A 14,632-nucleotide genomic window follows, 5' to 3' on the forward strand; every position below is an offset into this window, starting at 1 on the left:
TCGATCAATAGCTTGGTACAGCTCCCATATAAATTATTTTATTTTATTTTATTTTTTTTTTTTTATTTTATTTTATTTTATATTATTTTATTTTATTTTATTTTATTTTATTTTATTTTATTTTATTTTATTTTATTTTATTTTATTTTATTTTATTTTATTTTATTTTATTTTATTTTATTTTATTTTATTTTATTTTATTTTATTTTATATTGTTTTATTTTATTTTATTTTATTTTTGTTTTATTTTATTTTATCAAAAATTCTATTTGATTAAATTTATATTTTATGAGGTATTTTGCCATATTTAAATTCTCTGCAAAGAAGTATCTCTCAGCTGAGCTCAGCTCGGCTATAAGGGATTTGCCTTATAGTTGACTTAAATTTTCCATTGAACATTACTCATTAATATACGAAATTCTTCCCGCTGTTCTTTAGGGAATGATCGTAGCCAAATTTGCATGTGGGCCACATGTAATCTGAGGCTTCTAGGGTCTTGGTGAAGTCACTTCTCATTAATAATTTTTCTACAATTTCGCTACTACTACTAACATTACTACCAAAACCATTACTGATAATTGCATTTTTCTGGAAAGCCATGTCCTTAATGAAATTGATGGTAGCAATGGTGATGCACACTTTGTATGCCTTCACACATAACGTTTAGGATTCACCTAGCAAAGCTTAATAAGCTTCTTGCAAATAGGACTGTAGCAGTATGCGAATGCGAGTGCTTACGTGTAGGTAGTTGTAGGTGTAGATACTATGAAGTTTTATTGCGGTCATAATTACTAAACGCAGTTAGAGTGAATGAATGATGGTGATGGTCTTCAAAGTTCTCTAGGCCAAACACTCATCTAAAATATCTGCGACGGTGATGGACATGCGTTTTTTCCTCGTTAACTTGCATTTCTTTTGGCCCACTTACTTGCTTTGGAAATGTGCATCGAATGAGGAGGACTTCCTTTCTCGTTCTCTTCTCATCAAAAATGAATAACTGTACTTTTGGGAATTCTACATTTGGCAAGCAAAGGTTGATACAAAAGGATACTGAGTGTACTGGGTTACCTCCCACATGTACTCGTAGCTATGCACCATCGACGAAGATATGGCAGAACATCGTCTACATCGAAGACTTATTCAAAGGTAGTCAGTGAATGGCTACAAACACCCACACCCTGACATATTCACATGTGAGCAGGCATGCATACAAACATAAATATTTACAAAATCGCCATGGTAGCCAAAATTGTGCTTCAGGGAACTCAGCAAGCTCCTCTGACATTGGATGGCAGGATATTTCAACAGGAACCACGCCCGAACGCCCCCTTCTCTAAAGCGCTTATAGATGCCAACTACCAAGTAACAACTATCAGATACACCCACAGGCAGAGTGCACACTTCCAAGAACCTACCTTCCAAGAATTCATTTGGGCTGAATATTGAGCTCAACACAATAATTAATAGCTCAACAGCAACTGATAGTTAATACCAGTGTGGCCTTGGTGAAAATTTTAAAGAATTAAAAACACAAAAATGTTAAATAAAGTAAATGAAATAAAATAAAATTAAATAAAATAATATAAAAAAATAAAATAAAATGAAATAATATAAAATAAAATAAAATAAAATAGAATGAAATAAAATAAAATAAAATAAAATAAAATAAAATAAAATAAAATAAAATAAAATAAAATAAAATAAAATAAAATAAAATAAAATAAAGTAAATCAAAATGAAATAAAATAAAAAATAAAATAAATTTAAATAAAATAAAATAAAATAAAATAAAATAAAATAAAATAAAATAAAATAAAATAAAATAAAATAAAATAAAATAAAATAAAATAAAATAAAATAAATTAAAATAAAATAAAATGAATAAATTAAAATAAAATAAAATAAAATAAAATAAAATAAATAAAATAAAATAAAATAAAATAAAATAAAATAAAATAAAATAAAATAAAATAAAATAAAATAAAATAAAATAAAATAAAATAAAATAAAATAAAATAAAATAAAATAAAATAAAATAAAATAAAATAAAATAAAATAAAATAAAATAAAATAAAATAAAATAAAATAAAATAAAATAAAATAAAATAAAATAAAATAAAATAAAATAAAATAAAATAAAATTAGGTAACTGTAAAATTAACAAAATAAAAAAGAATAAAAATTAAGTTTTATTCTTTCGTCATAATCCGGTAAAAAGTGCATAATTTATGCATCCATAGCAGCTTTATCGAAGTAATGTCCGATTTAGACCAAATTCGCATGAGAAGTCTAATAAGTACACGTGATTATTCAATTTTGTAGAACAAAATATTGGTCTTTTTGGTAGCCATATCGAAATATAGACCGATCTGAACCACATACTACACGGATTTCGAAAAGCCTAACAGAAGTCACTGTTCTACATTTGATCGAAATCGGATTACAAATGTGCTTTTTATGGGGCCAAGACGGTAAATCGAGAGATCAGTCTATATGGCAGCTTCATCCAAATCTGAACCGATCTGGGCCAAATTGAAGAGAGCTGTCGAAGGGCTTAACACAACTCACTGTTCTAAATTTTGGGCGAAATCGCACAATAAATGCACCTTTTATGGGTCCAAAACCTTAAATCGAGAGATCGGTCAATATGACAGCTATGTCCAAATCTGAACCGATCGGAGCCAAATTGCAGAAAGTTATTGAAGAGATCGGTCTATATGACAGCTATATCCTAATCTGGACCGATTTGGGCCATTTTTAAGAAGCATATCGAGGGGCCTAACGCAACTCACTGTCCCACTGTTTCGGCGAAATCGGAGAATAAATGCGCCTTTTATGGGCCCAAAACCTTAAATCGAGAGATCTGTCTATATGACAGATATCCTATTCTGAACCGATCTGGGCCATCTTTAAGAAGTATATCGAGGGGCCTAACACAACTCACTATGCCAAATGTCAGCGAAATCTGATTATAAATGTCGCTTTTATGGCCCTAGGACCCCAAATCGGCGGATCGGTCTATATGGGGGCTATATCAAGATATAGTCCGATATAGCCCATCTTCGAACTTAACCTGCTTATGGACAAAAAAAGAATCTGTGCAAAGTTTCAGCTCAATATCTCTATTTTGAAAGACTGTAGCGTGATTTCAACAGACAGACGGACGGACGGATATGGCTAGATCGTCTTTTTTTACGCTGATCAAGAATATATATACGTTATAGGGTCGGATATGGACATTTCGATGTGTTGCAAACGGAATGACAAAATGAATATACCCCCATCCGTCGGTGGTGGGTATAAAAATAGTATTCCGCAACCCAGGTCCTTGCCCTCACACCATCTTTTAGTATTTGTATTGTAATGCTGCTGCTGCTATTGCTGCCACTGCAATTTTTACTCTTGCCGTGTGTTTTTATTTGTGTTGCCCTTAACAAGGAAATGGCAACGGCAATGATAATAACACCGATAACAAACAATTGTTATTGTTTCACAACAATAACAAAAATAGTAACAACAGAGAAAACAAAATGCAATAACACTTGTTACAACAACACAAAGTGACAACATGTAAAACGGAAAACAAACCGACAGAGATACATTTTTCCAATTAAAAATCGGAAAAAACATACACTTTTTCTCACACATACACCCACACAAATGCGCACACTTGCACAAATTCAGATCCCTATATAGAAGAACTTTAGCATATACTATTTTATTTGTTGTTATCAAAAGGATATCCTTAAAAAGTACGCTCTGGTGTGTAATAAAATTATTCTATTTGTTGTAAAAATTAAAATGCAGTTACATCAATTACATGTGTGAGTGGGTGTTTGTACATGAGGCCATGTGTGTGGAAAAACATCGGCAACATCTATTAAGGGACCAAGAGGTCTCTCTAATATTGAAAAATTGTAAATTCACATATTTTTGTTTAACTTAGGGGTAATTGGCTTGCAATGAGGGACTAAATCGAGGCAGAAAAAGTTATAACTCCTTGGCACCAAATGGGTAGGAAAAAAACCCATAAATAGCAAATCGAGATGTTCAGTAGCCAGAATGAAGTCAAGAAATTCTATCAAAGGATTAGGCTTTAAACCAATGGCTTTGAAACAAGCTTTCGGAGAAAACAAAGAAGGAGATCTGGTAACAGATGCAGGCCATTATAATACCAAAGCAGATTGCAGACAAGGATACCGCTTGTAGTGTAAAGTCTTAGAAAAACTGATGGAAGAGATTACAGGATACATAGGTGTCAGCAAGAATGATACAAGAGAACACATGCTGAGTTCTTGAGAGATGAAGAGGTTTTTCATAATAGTGAGGAGATTGAACATCGATTTTGAGTTCAGCCAATGGATAAAACGATCTGTTACAGTCAACTCAGTATGTAAGTATGTTTGGGTAAAACCCAAAACGGGATAAGAAAAAGTTACGTATTTATAATTCGCTTTAAACGAATTCACTAAATGTCCCATTTATAAAACTAACTAGAAGCCAATTTGAAACGTCTAAACGCCAAAATTCTTCCACAAAGACAACACTTGAAAATACCTTTTAAGACAAAAAGTTCTAAAATTTTTCAAACATATTGCAGCTCGAAATCATATTCAATGCTTTATATTCAAAGAATAGCGTAGCAAAGAACTTATAAAAGCTAGGCAATTGTGCGCCGTTTTCAAAAACACTTTGACCGGCACGGTGGATTGCGATTTCTGATGCGCCACGTATCTTTATCAACACCTTTGTCAAATTGATAAAGCAGCTCTACATACCCAACGACTATTGAGTACGGTGTATAGCACGCTTTTGTTTTGAAACAGGTTCAATAAGTCCTCTAGCTCTTCTTAGCGCAGTAAGCTCCCTAAGTAAGCCATACTCTACACTTTTCCGATACAAACTAATCACCAATGCTAAGAACATCAACATTGCCAATCTCTTTTTTGTGCACTTTAACATTGAATATCACTGCAAGTGCTTATTGTACTTAGGCCATATTGACCTACAGCATAGCGACTGGCAGGTTCGGCAGACAAAAATACTTTTTGTTCCTTTTGTTTTCAAAGTTCCTATACCTTTTGACTAAAAGTTGGACAATGACACAAAAATGTAGTCGATTTTGTCACAAATCTGATTAAAAACTTGGTTTGCAAATCTGTTCGCAATTCTTCAAATTCATTATGAATTATCATTTTGAACGACAGGCGGACGGAGAAGTCAAATCTGGAGATCGGTTTATGTGGGAACTATATCAGGTTATAGACCGACTTGAACCGTACTTATTACAGTTGTTGGAAGTCACAACAGAACACCACATGCAAAATTTCAGCCAAATCGAACAAAAATTGCGGCTTGTAAGGGCTCGTGAAGTCAAATCTGGAGATCGGTTTATATGGGAATTATATCAGGTTATAGACCGATTTAGACCGTAACTCAGAACAGTTTCAGCCAAATCGGATAAAAGTTGCTGTTTCGAGGGGCTGAAGAAGTATATTCGGGAGATCGGTTTATATGAAAGCTATATCTTAATCTGAACCGATATGGCCCATTTGCAATCCCCAATGATCAACATCTATATTAAGTATCTGTGCAAAATTTCAAGAGGCTATTTTTACGCATTCGACCGCTATCGTGATTTCGACAGAGGGACATGGCTAGATCGACTTAGAATGTCGAGACGATCAAGAATATATATAATTTATGGGGTCCTAGATCAATATTTTGTGGTGTTACAAACGGAATGACTAGATTAGTATACCCCTATCCTATGATGGTGGGTATAAATTTATTAGCTTTAAGATCCAAAGACAATAAATTCTAAAATATTTTTGTTTGAATACTTTTCAATTTCTCACAGACGGACGGACGAAGTTTATTAAAATGCTCTATGGCATTTTAATGAATTGTCATAATTTTATTCACGAAATATTTGCCTGCTGATGAACTACTGAAATGTGGTATATAGTTTTAAAACAATCAATATTTATAAGATTTGAAGCGATTTCTTTAGAGTATTTCCAAAATTAATAACAATCATACGCACTAATGACCCACCATTGAAAATTGGTATCACTTAACATATCGTCATTTTGTTTGCAACAAATCGACCTACTGATTTCCGACCTTGTAAAGTATGTATCTTCTGGTTGTCGAGTTCTTTTCCCGGCATCTCTTCTTAGGCAAAAAAGGATATAAGAAAAGATTTGCTCTGCTATTAGAGCAATATCAAGATATGGTCCGGTTTGGACCACAATTTAATTATATTTTGGAGACCTGTGTAAAATGTCAGCCAATTCGAATAAGAATTGCGCCCTTTGCGGGCTCAAGAACTAAAATAGAGAGATCGATTTATATGGGAGCTGTATCGGGCTATAGACTGATTCAGACCACAATAAACACATATGTTGATGGTCATGAGATGATCCGTCATACAAAATTTCAGGCAAATCGGATAATAATTGCGACCTCTAGAGGCTCAAGAAGTCAAGATCCCAGATCGGTTTATATGGCAGCTATATCAGGTTATGAACCGATTTGAACCTTAAGTGACAGTTGTTGAAAGTAAGAATAAAATACGTCATGCAAAATTTCAGCCAAATCGAATAGGAATTGCGACCTCTAGAAGCTCAAATTATATAAAATTTAGTTTCAAAAGAAATTTAAAAAATAAAGAAAATTGTGCAAAATGTTTTGTTTTAAGAAAAAATTTTCGATTATTAAAATTATATCGAACATCAAGTTTAAGCTCCATGATATGGGTCTCTTTTTTATAGCCAAGTCCGAGTGGCATGCCGCTGAGCGATACCTTTTTGGGGAGAAGTTTTTGCTTTCCTTAGGTTAAACGCCTTCTCTGAGGATGGCAAAACCGCATCGTTTGAGTGCCGGGCTATAACGGAGTAGGGGGAAATGAAAGGGCAGACGATTTGGCGGTGAAGGCCAGAGGGTTTGTCATTGGAGTAACCAGTTCACCCTGGAACTAGTACTTCTGCTAATGTTTGAAAAAATATTTTTTTATTTTTATTTCTTTCTACTTAAACACTTTTTAAGTTTTATCATCGGTCGACGAGGAGATTTGAACTCCTCTTCTTATGTTTGGAAGTCTTCCACGCATCCTCTAGCCTACCAACATCACTTTGTTTATGATTGAACATCGCAATAAGCATTAATGCACAGCAATAAGTTTCTCAATTAAATAAAATTAAAAAATTATAGAAATCACTTTTAAAAAAAATTTTAATGAGATATACATAAAAAATTTTCTAAAATTAGTTCAAAGAAAAAATAACAAAAGAAATTTGCCAGCTGGGGTACGCGAAGCTGGACTTGCGAATCTATCAGTGGCATGTGAATTTTTGGTGGTGCAAATTCTTTCCCGCAAGCAAGAAGCACGATCATTTTTTAAACTGACACCTATCAGCAGTACCTAATACTAGTTCAGTAATCAGTATTTGAGAGCACAATGCATTAATAATTACTTTTCATAGAATTTTGCGTAAAATGGAACTGCAGAGTCAAAATTGGCTTTTAAAGTTAGATACTGATCCAGATGATGATGCCAACTGTTTACTGGCTGGACTGGTTGGCATGTGGATATTCGTAGTGCAGTGATGAAACTTTCACACATCTATTCGAACCCTACGTGCTTATGCTGTTTAAATATTACTCGTACAAAAAATATTCTTATATCCGAATGTATCTGTATAAGAAACTAGTTTCTTATATGCAATAAATCTGTATAGGAAACTAGTTTCTTATATGCAATAAATCTGTATTAAAAGTTGGAGTTTTTTGAACTTTCTTATAACTGCTGTCTACTGTACCTCTCATTTATAATTAAAGCTCAATTAAAAGGGGCATACTTTTCATTGCCTTTCATTACCTCACAAATGTCGTCTGCGGTTATAACCACTGCTGAAATGTTGTTTGGATTTTCTCCACAGGATTTGAACCCAGGCGTTTAGCGCCATGGGCGAACATGCTTAGTTCTGCACCACGGAGGTTATAGTTGTTGAAAATGTTTGTGCACGCTCCTTAAAAATATGCAAAAACTTTAAAAATTCTAAAATGTTTGCCTTTAGCGTAAATGTTGGAGGTCATAAAAGAATTTGTCATAAAAAAACAGGAAAATATGACAAAAGGATACGTCTTTTAAGGGCTCAAGATATCATATAGAGAGTCCGATTGGAAGGTAAAATTTTTTAATTTTCATACGATTTCATCAAGGAACAGGGGTAAATGTCTCAAATATCAATGGGTGATGTCCGATTCATGTTTAATCTCAATGATAAAGAATCTTATTTTTAAACCCAAGGCCGAAAGACATGTCGAGAGATGTTTTTTTCCATGGCTGCAAATGGCTACAAATGTCGCCAGCATAAGAGGATAGCCACTGCTGACAATTTTTTGAATGTAGCCACCAGGAGTCGAATCCAGCGATCCATCTTCATAGGAATACTTGCTAGGCTAATAGACGGATGAGAGGCTAATCGATGAGACGCTAGAGGGCCCAAAAACTTGACCGATTTATTTTTTAAATGAGTTCTATAACTGCCAAAATCTATACCAAGTATAGTCTGAATCGGCTTATAATCTGATATAGTTTCCTATAATCCGATCTTCCGATTTTTCAACTCGAGTTTATAGCAACTGGCAAGATTTCCAGTTATAAAGCAAACAAAATCTTTCGTTGTAAGAATACGTGAACTAGAACTTTTGTTAAAAGCTGATTTTTAGATGACTTGAAAATTTTTGGGGTATACTTATAGGCTAGCATCTTCTAAGAATATTTAACATAAAGTAAGGGGGTGTTTTTTAAGGAAAAGACTTGCTAATAATGAATAGGCTTGTTAGTCTCTCTATTTTATAAAAATTCATGACCATAACATGAATTATATGAGTTGTTTTACTTAAAAAAAAACCCGATATGTTCCAAATGGCAAAATGGTAACAAATTTTAGACATTTAAGTCTTGGAAATATATGGGCCAAACATTTAAAAGACTCCGTTGCTTGAAATTAGCTATGAATTAGTTATGCTTCATAAACTATAAGGAACATATACTAAAATACAATAAAATTTTTAAAGAAATGTCCATGCCCCTAAAAATATGCAGTAATGTTTATAAAACTAAAAAAATACTGCTTTACAAATGAAAATTCAGACAATATAATATCTCTTTTATCACAATTTCCATTTAGCACAATTTCATATTTCTCTTTTTTCCACTTTTCTCAAATTATTTTCTAATATCAATTTGAAAATCGATTTTCAATCCCTTGTCCCATATGGACACATGTTCACTAGGCAACATTCATCCATATGGTTCACTTTTTCAACGGAAGCAAAAAAAAGAAGCAACAAAAAACACAGGTGAAAGGTAGATAATCAACTACCTTGGATTCTTTGCATGGGCCTCTGCAGGTTATCAATAGATAGAGAAATTAATTACAGATAAATGACTGTAGCAGCTGTCCCAGCTGTGGCTTACATAGAAATGACACAGCCATTATACAATATGGAAGAAAACGAATAACCCATTTGGGACTAAAGACTAGCAAGTTCAAAAAACAAATCTTACCAAATCACACAAAATGAAAAGATGTGCAGCACATCATTTACATGTAACACTTACCCTGCAATGATGATGAATACGTGTGGGACACAGATGGAGGCGGCTGCTCATATTGACATCACTTGACGTTGCCATATGCTAATGGACAACGAATGACTAACGGACTGGCTAAAGGTCGTTTAGTAATGGAGAGTAATGCTGTTGGGATATTCAGGAAAGTAAAGATGGTGGGGACTTTGTCAGCGCGACTTGATTGCTTGCTGGGTAATCTCGTATGAATTGTCACTAAGGGTCACACGCACAATTGACACTGTGTCTAGTCCTCTTAGAGATTGGCACACACTAAACTCTATCTGCAAATCTCACATAGACACAAACACTAAGGCTCCTTTAACTAAGTCCTTACACCGATGTATGACTTATTGGGAGTTGGGTGTTAACGAATCACAGCTCCGCAATTCCCTTACTAACACACACACAAGCACAACAATCTTTGGCTTCGTTGAATATCGTTAGCCTCTGTTGATGCCTTCACTGCCTTTGTTATCTTGGAAGAATTTTGTTTGTTGATGTTGCTCCAATGGTTGATTGGTTACTGGCCGTTAATAGGATGCTGTAGATGTCTAATGGTTGCCGAAGAAGTCGTTCTCGAGGTAATTTCTGGGTTTGCGAGAAGTAATGGGAAGGAATTTGTTGAAGAAAGAAAGAAGAAGAAAGTGGATACTTTGGTTGCTGGGGCACTCCTATTTAACCGCTCTACACCACATGCAGTCTGTGCTCACCAGGTTGAACTGATTTCAAGCATCAGGTAGTGCCAGCAACGAAACCCAAAAACCATCTTCGCTAGCCTCACACACAGACACACACACACACAGTGTCCACAAACGATTAGCCTTTCCAATGCTTGGAAGTTCCACAAAAGCTCTCCCTTTAGAACACACGAAGAGGCAACAACAAGTTGCTTGACTAACGAAGCAACAGGAGGTAGCTTCGTTTTTGAGTTGCTTCGCAGTTAACTCATTCATAAGGTATTCGTTTGAACGATTGGAATGTTGGCCAAGAGCTTTCAAAAGTTAACAGGATAAGAAAAGCTTTTCTTAGACAGCACGCAACATGACGCCCACGTACTGTACCAAAGGAAAATGGGGGCAGAACAAAAGCTTTTGTGGGAGTTTATTGCTTGAAGGGAAAATGTCAAACAGTCATAGAGTAGGAAAGAGAGAGAGAGAGAGAGACAAACTTAGACATTTAGGGCAGAAAAACTCTCTTATACTCATACAAATGAATGAAAGTTAAAATAATTGAGAGGGAGTAAAAATATAAGAGAATGGTTTCCAAACAATAGCGTAGGAATGGGGGAAGACCATTGTCTGCGAAAGTGTGCGAAAATGTACCCACGGATAGTCAAATCCTCATTAGCGCAATAGACACAGACCGTGCTGAAATATAAGAGAGTGATTTAAACTCCATATGGCTCGATCTACATCATTTCAGTAACAAGCCAGAGCATGAACTCTTCGCAAGAGAAAGGCCCAAAAAACTTGGATTGAACGATGTAAAAGTCTCGAATGGGTAGAAAAATACCCATAAAGCAGTCAAGTTAGGAAAGAGGTATCCCAATGCAGTTTCGACTGGCATAAAGTGAACGATTGAAACTAGTTTCATAAAATTTGTCTTCTCAGATAAAGTCATTTTGGGACAAAAATTGGTTTGTCAAAAGTCAATAATGTTTATAAACCTCATCAATCCAAATAAAAAATTATTCTCTGAAAATTCTTGGGAGTGAGATTTCTGGAAACCGTTTAAGTAGCTTGTGGATTTTATGGTTTCGTTTCCCGCCAGAAGCCTTGGTCTGTCGCTACTGCAATATCACAATGTACTTAAAATTGTCTAAGTGAGTCTGCAAAGGACTGCCACTTTTACCTAACCTAACCTATATTTAAAAAATACATGTATGGCGGTAGTCCTACTACTTTTAACTAGATGTAAGAATTTATCTCAAAGGCATTTCCGCTGAACGTCATAAAATATTATGAATATAATTTTTTGCCGTAAAAAGATAGTGGCTTAAGAAATCATAAAAATTTTTTTACTTTTTTCAAAAATTTAAAATATTACTTAATTTTTTTTCTTAAATTTGTTCGTTAAAAAATGACTATGACTTAAAATAATCAAAAAAATGCGATGTCATCTAAATCATGCAAGGGAATCGGGGTTCATGCGTCAAAAAAAAATTATAAAATTTTTTCTTTTCATACAAAAAATCGATATTTATCGATTTGTAGAGAAAGTCTGTATTAATCGATTTTTTACAAAAACACGGAATTTATCGATTTTTTACCATAAACTATTTTTTTCGATTTTTACAAGAAGTTATCGGTTTTTATAAAAAGTCTTTATTTATCGATTACCTTACCAAAAAATCGGCGTTTATCGATTTTTTTACAATAAACTGTTTTTTGGCTTGTTACAACAAATCATTTTTTATCGATTTGTAAAAAGAAAAATTTCAATTCTTAATCGTTTTTTTTAATCGGTATTTACCGGCTTATTCACAAAAATCTACTTTATACGACAATTCTGTATATAAATAAATTTTTGAAAAAAAATCGGTATATATCGATTTTTTACAAGAAATTCCGTTTTTTACCACATTTACAAAAATTGGTATTCATACACTCTTTTGCTATCTATCGCCTTTTGATAAAAATATGTATGGATTTTTTACCAAAATTATTTCGTCAATATACAAAATGCTTTACATTATAGCAAAATTTAATTTTTGCTTCAATGAAAGAAACAGATCAACAAAAACCAAAGAAACAAAGATGATACGTGGCGTACGACGATGTTGGCTGCATATACGCAACAACAATAAAACTTATACAGTCTCTCCGCAAATAGCGGAGCTGTATGGAAATCAAAAAGTGTTCAAAATTATTATTGACAGCTTTCTTCGAAGTTATGAGCAATAGCTCATAACATTGATGATTGACTGGGTAATTCATCGAAAAATACTGCTGAAGAAGGGATGAAATGGCATGTACTTTTTTACAAAAGAACCGGTATATATCGATTTTTACTAAAAAAAGGAATTTATCTTTTTTTTACAAAAAATAAGCTTTTTCGACTTTTGACAAAAACAAAATTGGTATTTATCGATTTTTAACATAAAGTAAGTATTTGATAAGTAAAAATCGGTATTTATCGATTTTTTAGAAGACAAGTTAGAGCGGACTCTCTCAGGTATCCAATCCGAAATCTCTTGCAATCCATGCACCTGTTCCTATTCTCTGGCTATTCTCCCATCGATATTTCTATTCAAACGGAAATAAAAAGTAAAATCAGGAGATCGATTTATATAGAAGCAATTTCAATACACAGACCTAATAAAGCCAAATTTTATAAAGTCAGTTGGAAGGCATGTACAAAAGATCAGCCCAATCGTATGAAAATACCGCCCTCTATAGGCTTTATGCCTCTTAAAGGAGACATTCAATGTCGAAACACTTATTTTTGTTCAATTTTGGAAAAAAAAACTTGACTTTGCCAATAGTATCGATAGGAAAAATATCAATCGATATTCAGATAAACACTAAATAACGATAGTGCCATCGATATTTTGCCATGTCTATTTCGGGGTCGCCGTAGCGCAGGGGTTTGCATGTCTGCCTATGACGCTGAACGCCCACCGTTCGGACTTGGCTATTAAAAGAAGGCCCCTCATCCTTGACCTAAAACTTTCATCGGGTAGCACTCATTGATATTTGAGAAGTTTGTCCCTGTTTCTTAACGTTCATGAACAAATTTGCATCTCTATTGGTCGGATATCTTAATAATCTCCAGTGCCATAGTACGCCAGGTTCTCATCGCCTCGTCTATGCCATGACAACATTTTCTCTGAATATGTTGTATTGTCTTAATGTTGCACTTTTTTTTCATCGCAGTTCATCAAACTACTGAAGCTTTAGTTAGTATTGGTCTAATCACGCTCCTGTAGTTCTAATGGACTATCCTTGGATTCAGGCACCATTTGAAGCATGCGGCCCGCTAAAAAGTGGCCAACATGTGTAAGAATTTTCTCCATGCTCGTGAATGTGACATTTTCAGTTCAGTTTCCTGTCCAATATTACTCCTTAGTATTTAATATTGTCGTTCTGTTGGAAAAGGACGTGGCTCGTCAAATTGGGCCTTCTTCCTCATGGAAAGGTAAATTTCAGTCTTCTCTATGCTAACACTCAGACCCATAGGTCTAGCCCAGTTGCATGCCATCTCCATCTTCTGCATAGCAGATTCTGATCCAAACCCCTTTGAAGCATTAAAACATCGTGTGCGGGTTCAAATCTCTTCTCAGTCAGAATCCGTATTAGGTTCTTTATGACGGTCACCAATAGGAGTGGCTTTAAAAATCCGGCAATTGAGTGCCCTGTGTCATTTTCTCCCTTAACTTTATGTAATGGGACCCATAATTTGTCCATCTGTTCATTAGCATATGGTTTATCTAATCTCTAAGAACCTAGTCCATCCATTTCTGGTTTAAGGCTAATTTAATCCTGGGTCCTCATATTGCTACGTGTACATCTTGGCATTAAAGGATTATTCTATCTTATGCACATCCTCGTGCAGGGCTGTCTCCATTGGCCTTCCCTTGATAAAGCATGCTGCTTGTATCGGAATAATTCGCTTGATGTCCTACTCTCTATTATCGTATCCAATATACGCTCCATTGTCTTAAATAGAAAGGACTTGAGTCTTTTAGGGCTATAGGCCTTTGATGCCGCATAAATTGCCTCCAGTAAAGGCCTTCAGAGTATATACAAGTCCCAGGCGCACTGTGAATATATCGACCAGAAGGGCCTCTAGTCTTTACAGTTACCCAGGAAGTATTCCATCAGGTTCTGATGACTTAAATGCTTGAAAGCTCCTCAAGTATCCCTTAACCATATATTCCATAATGGTGGGCACTCGATCAACCTCACTGTTCCCTAATACCGTTGCGTACGAGTATCCTGTCATATGATCCTTTTGCAATCTCCAATGACCTACATCAATAACAAG

General features: G+C 34.4%; 1 protein-coding gene across 3 annotated transcripts in view; it reads right to left on the minus strand.

Annotated features, from left to right (window-relative positions):
• LOC106087239 (uncharacterized) overlaps window positions 1-14,632 on the minus strand; it is a 234,670-nt gene that overhangs the window by 187,709 nt on the left and 32,329 nt on the right. Inside the window, exon 1 of one of the 3 annotated variants that reach the window (XM_059364578.1) lies at window positions 9,635-10,350. The exons of the other annotated variants lie outside the window; for them this stretch is intronic. The gene's annotated coding sequence lies outside the window, so the exon portion shown is untranslated. Of the gene's footprint in view, window positions 1-9,634; window positions 10,351-14,632 lie in introns of those variants that run through there. 3 annotated transcript variants of the gene reach the window in all.

This window comes from Stomoxys calcitrans, chromosome 3, assembly GCF_963082655.1.
Source record: "Stomoxys calcitrans chromosome 3, idStoCalc2.1, whole genome shotgun sequence".
In the NCBI taxonomy this organism is placed as follows: Eukaryota; Metazoa; Arthropoda; class Insecta; order Diptera; family Muscidae; genus Stomoxys; species Stomoxys calcitrans.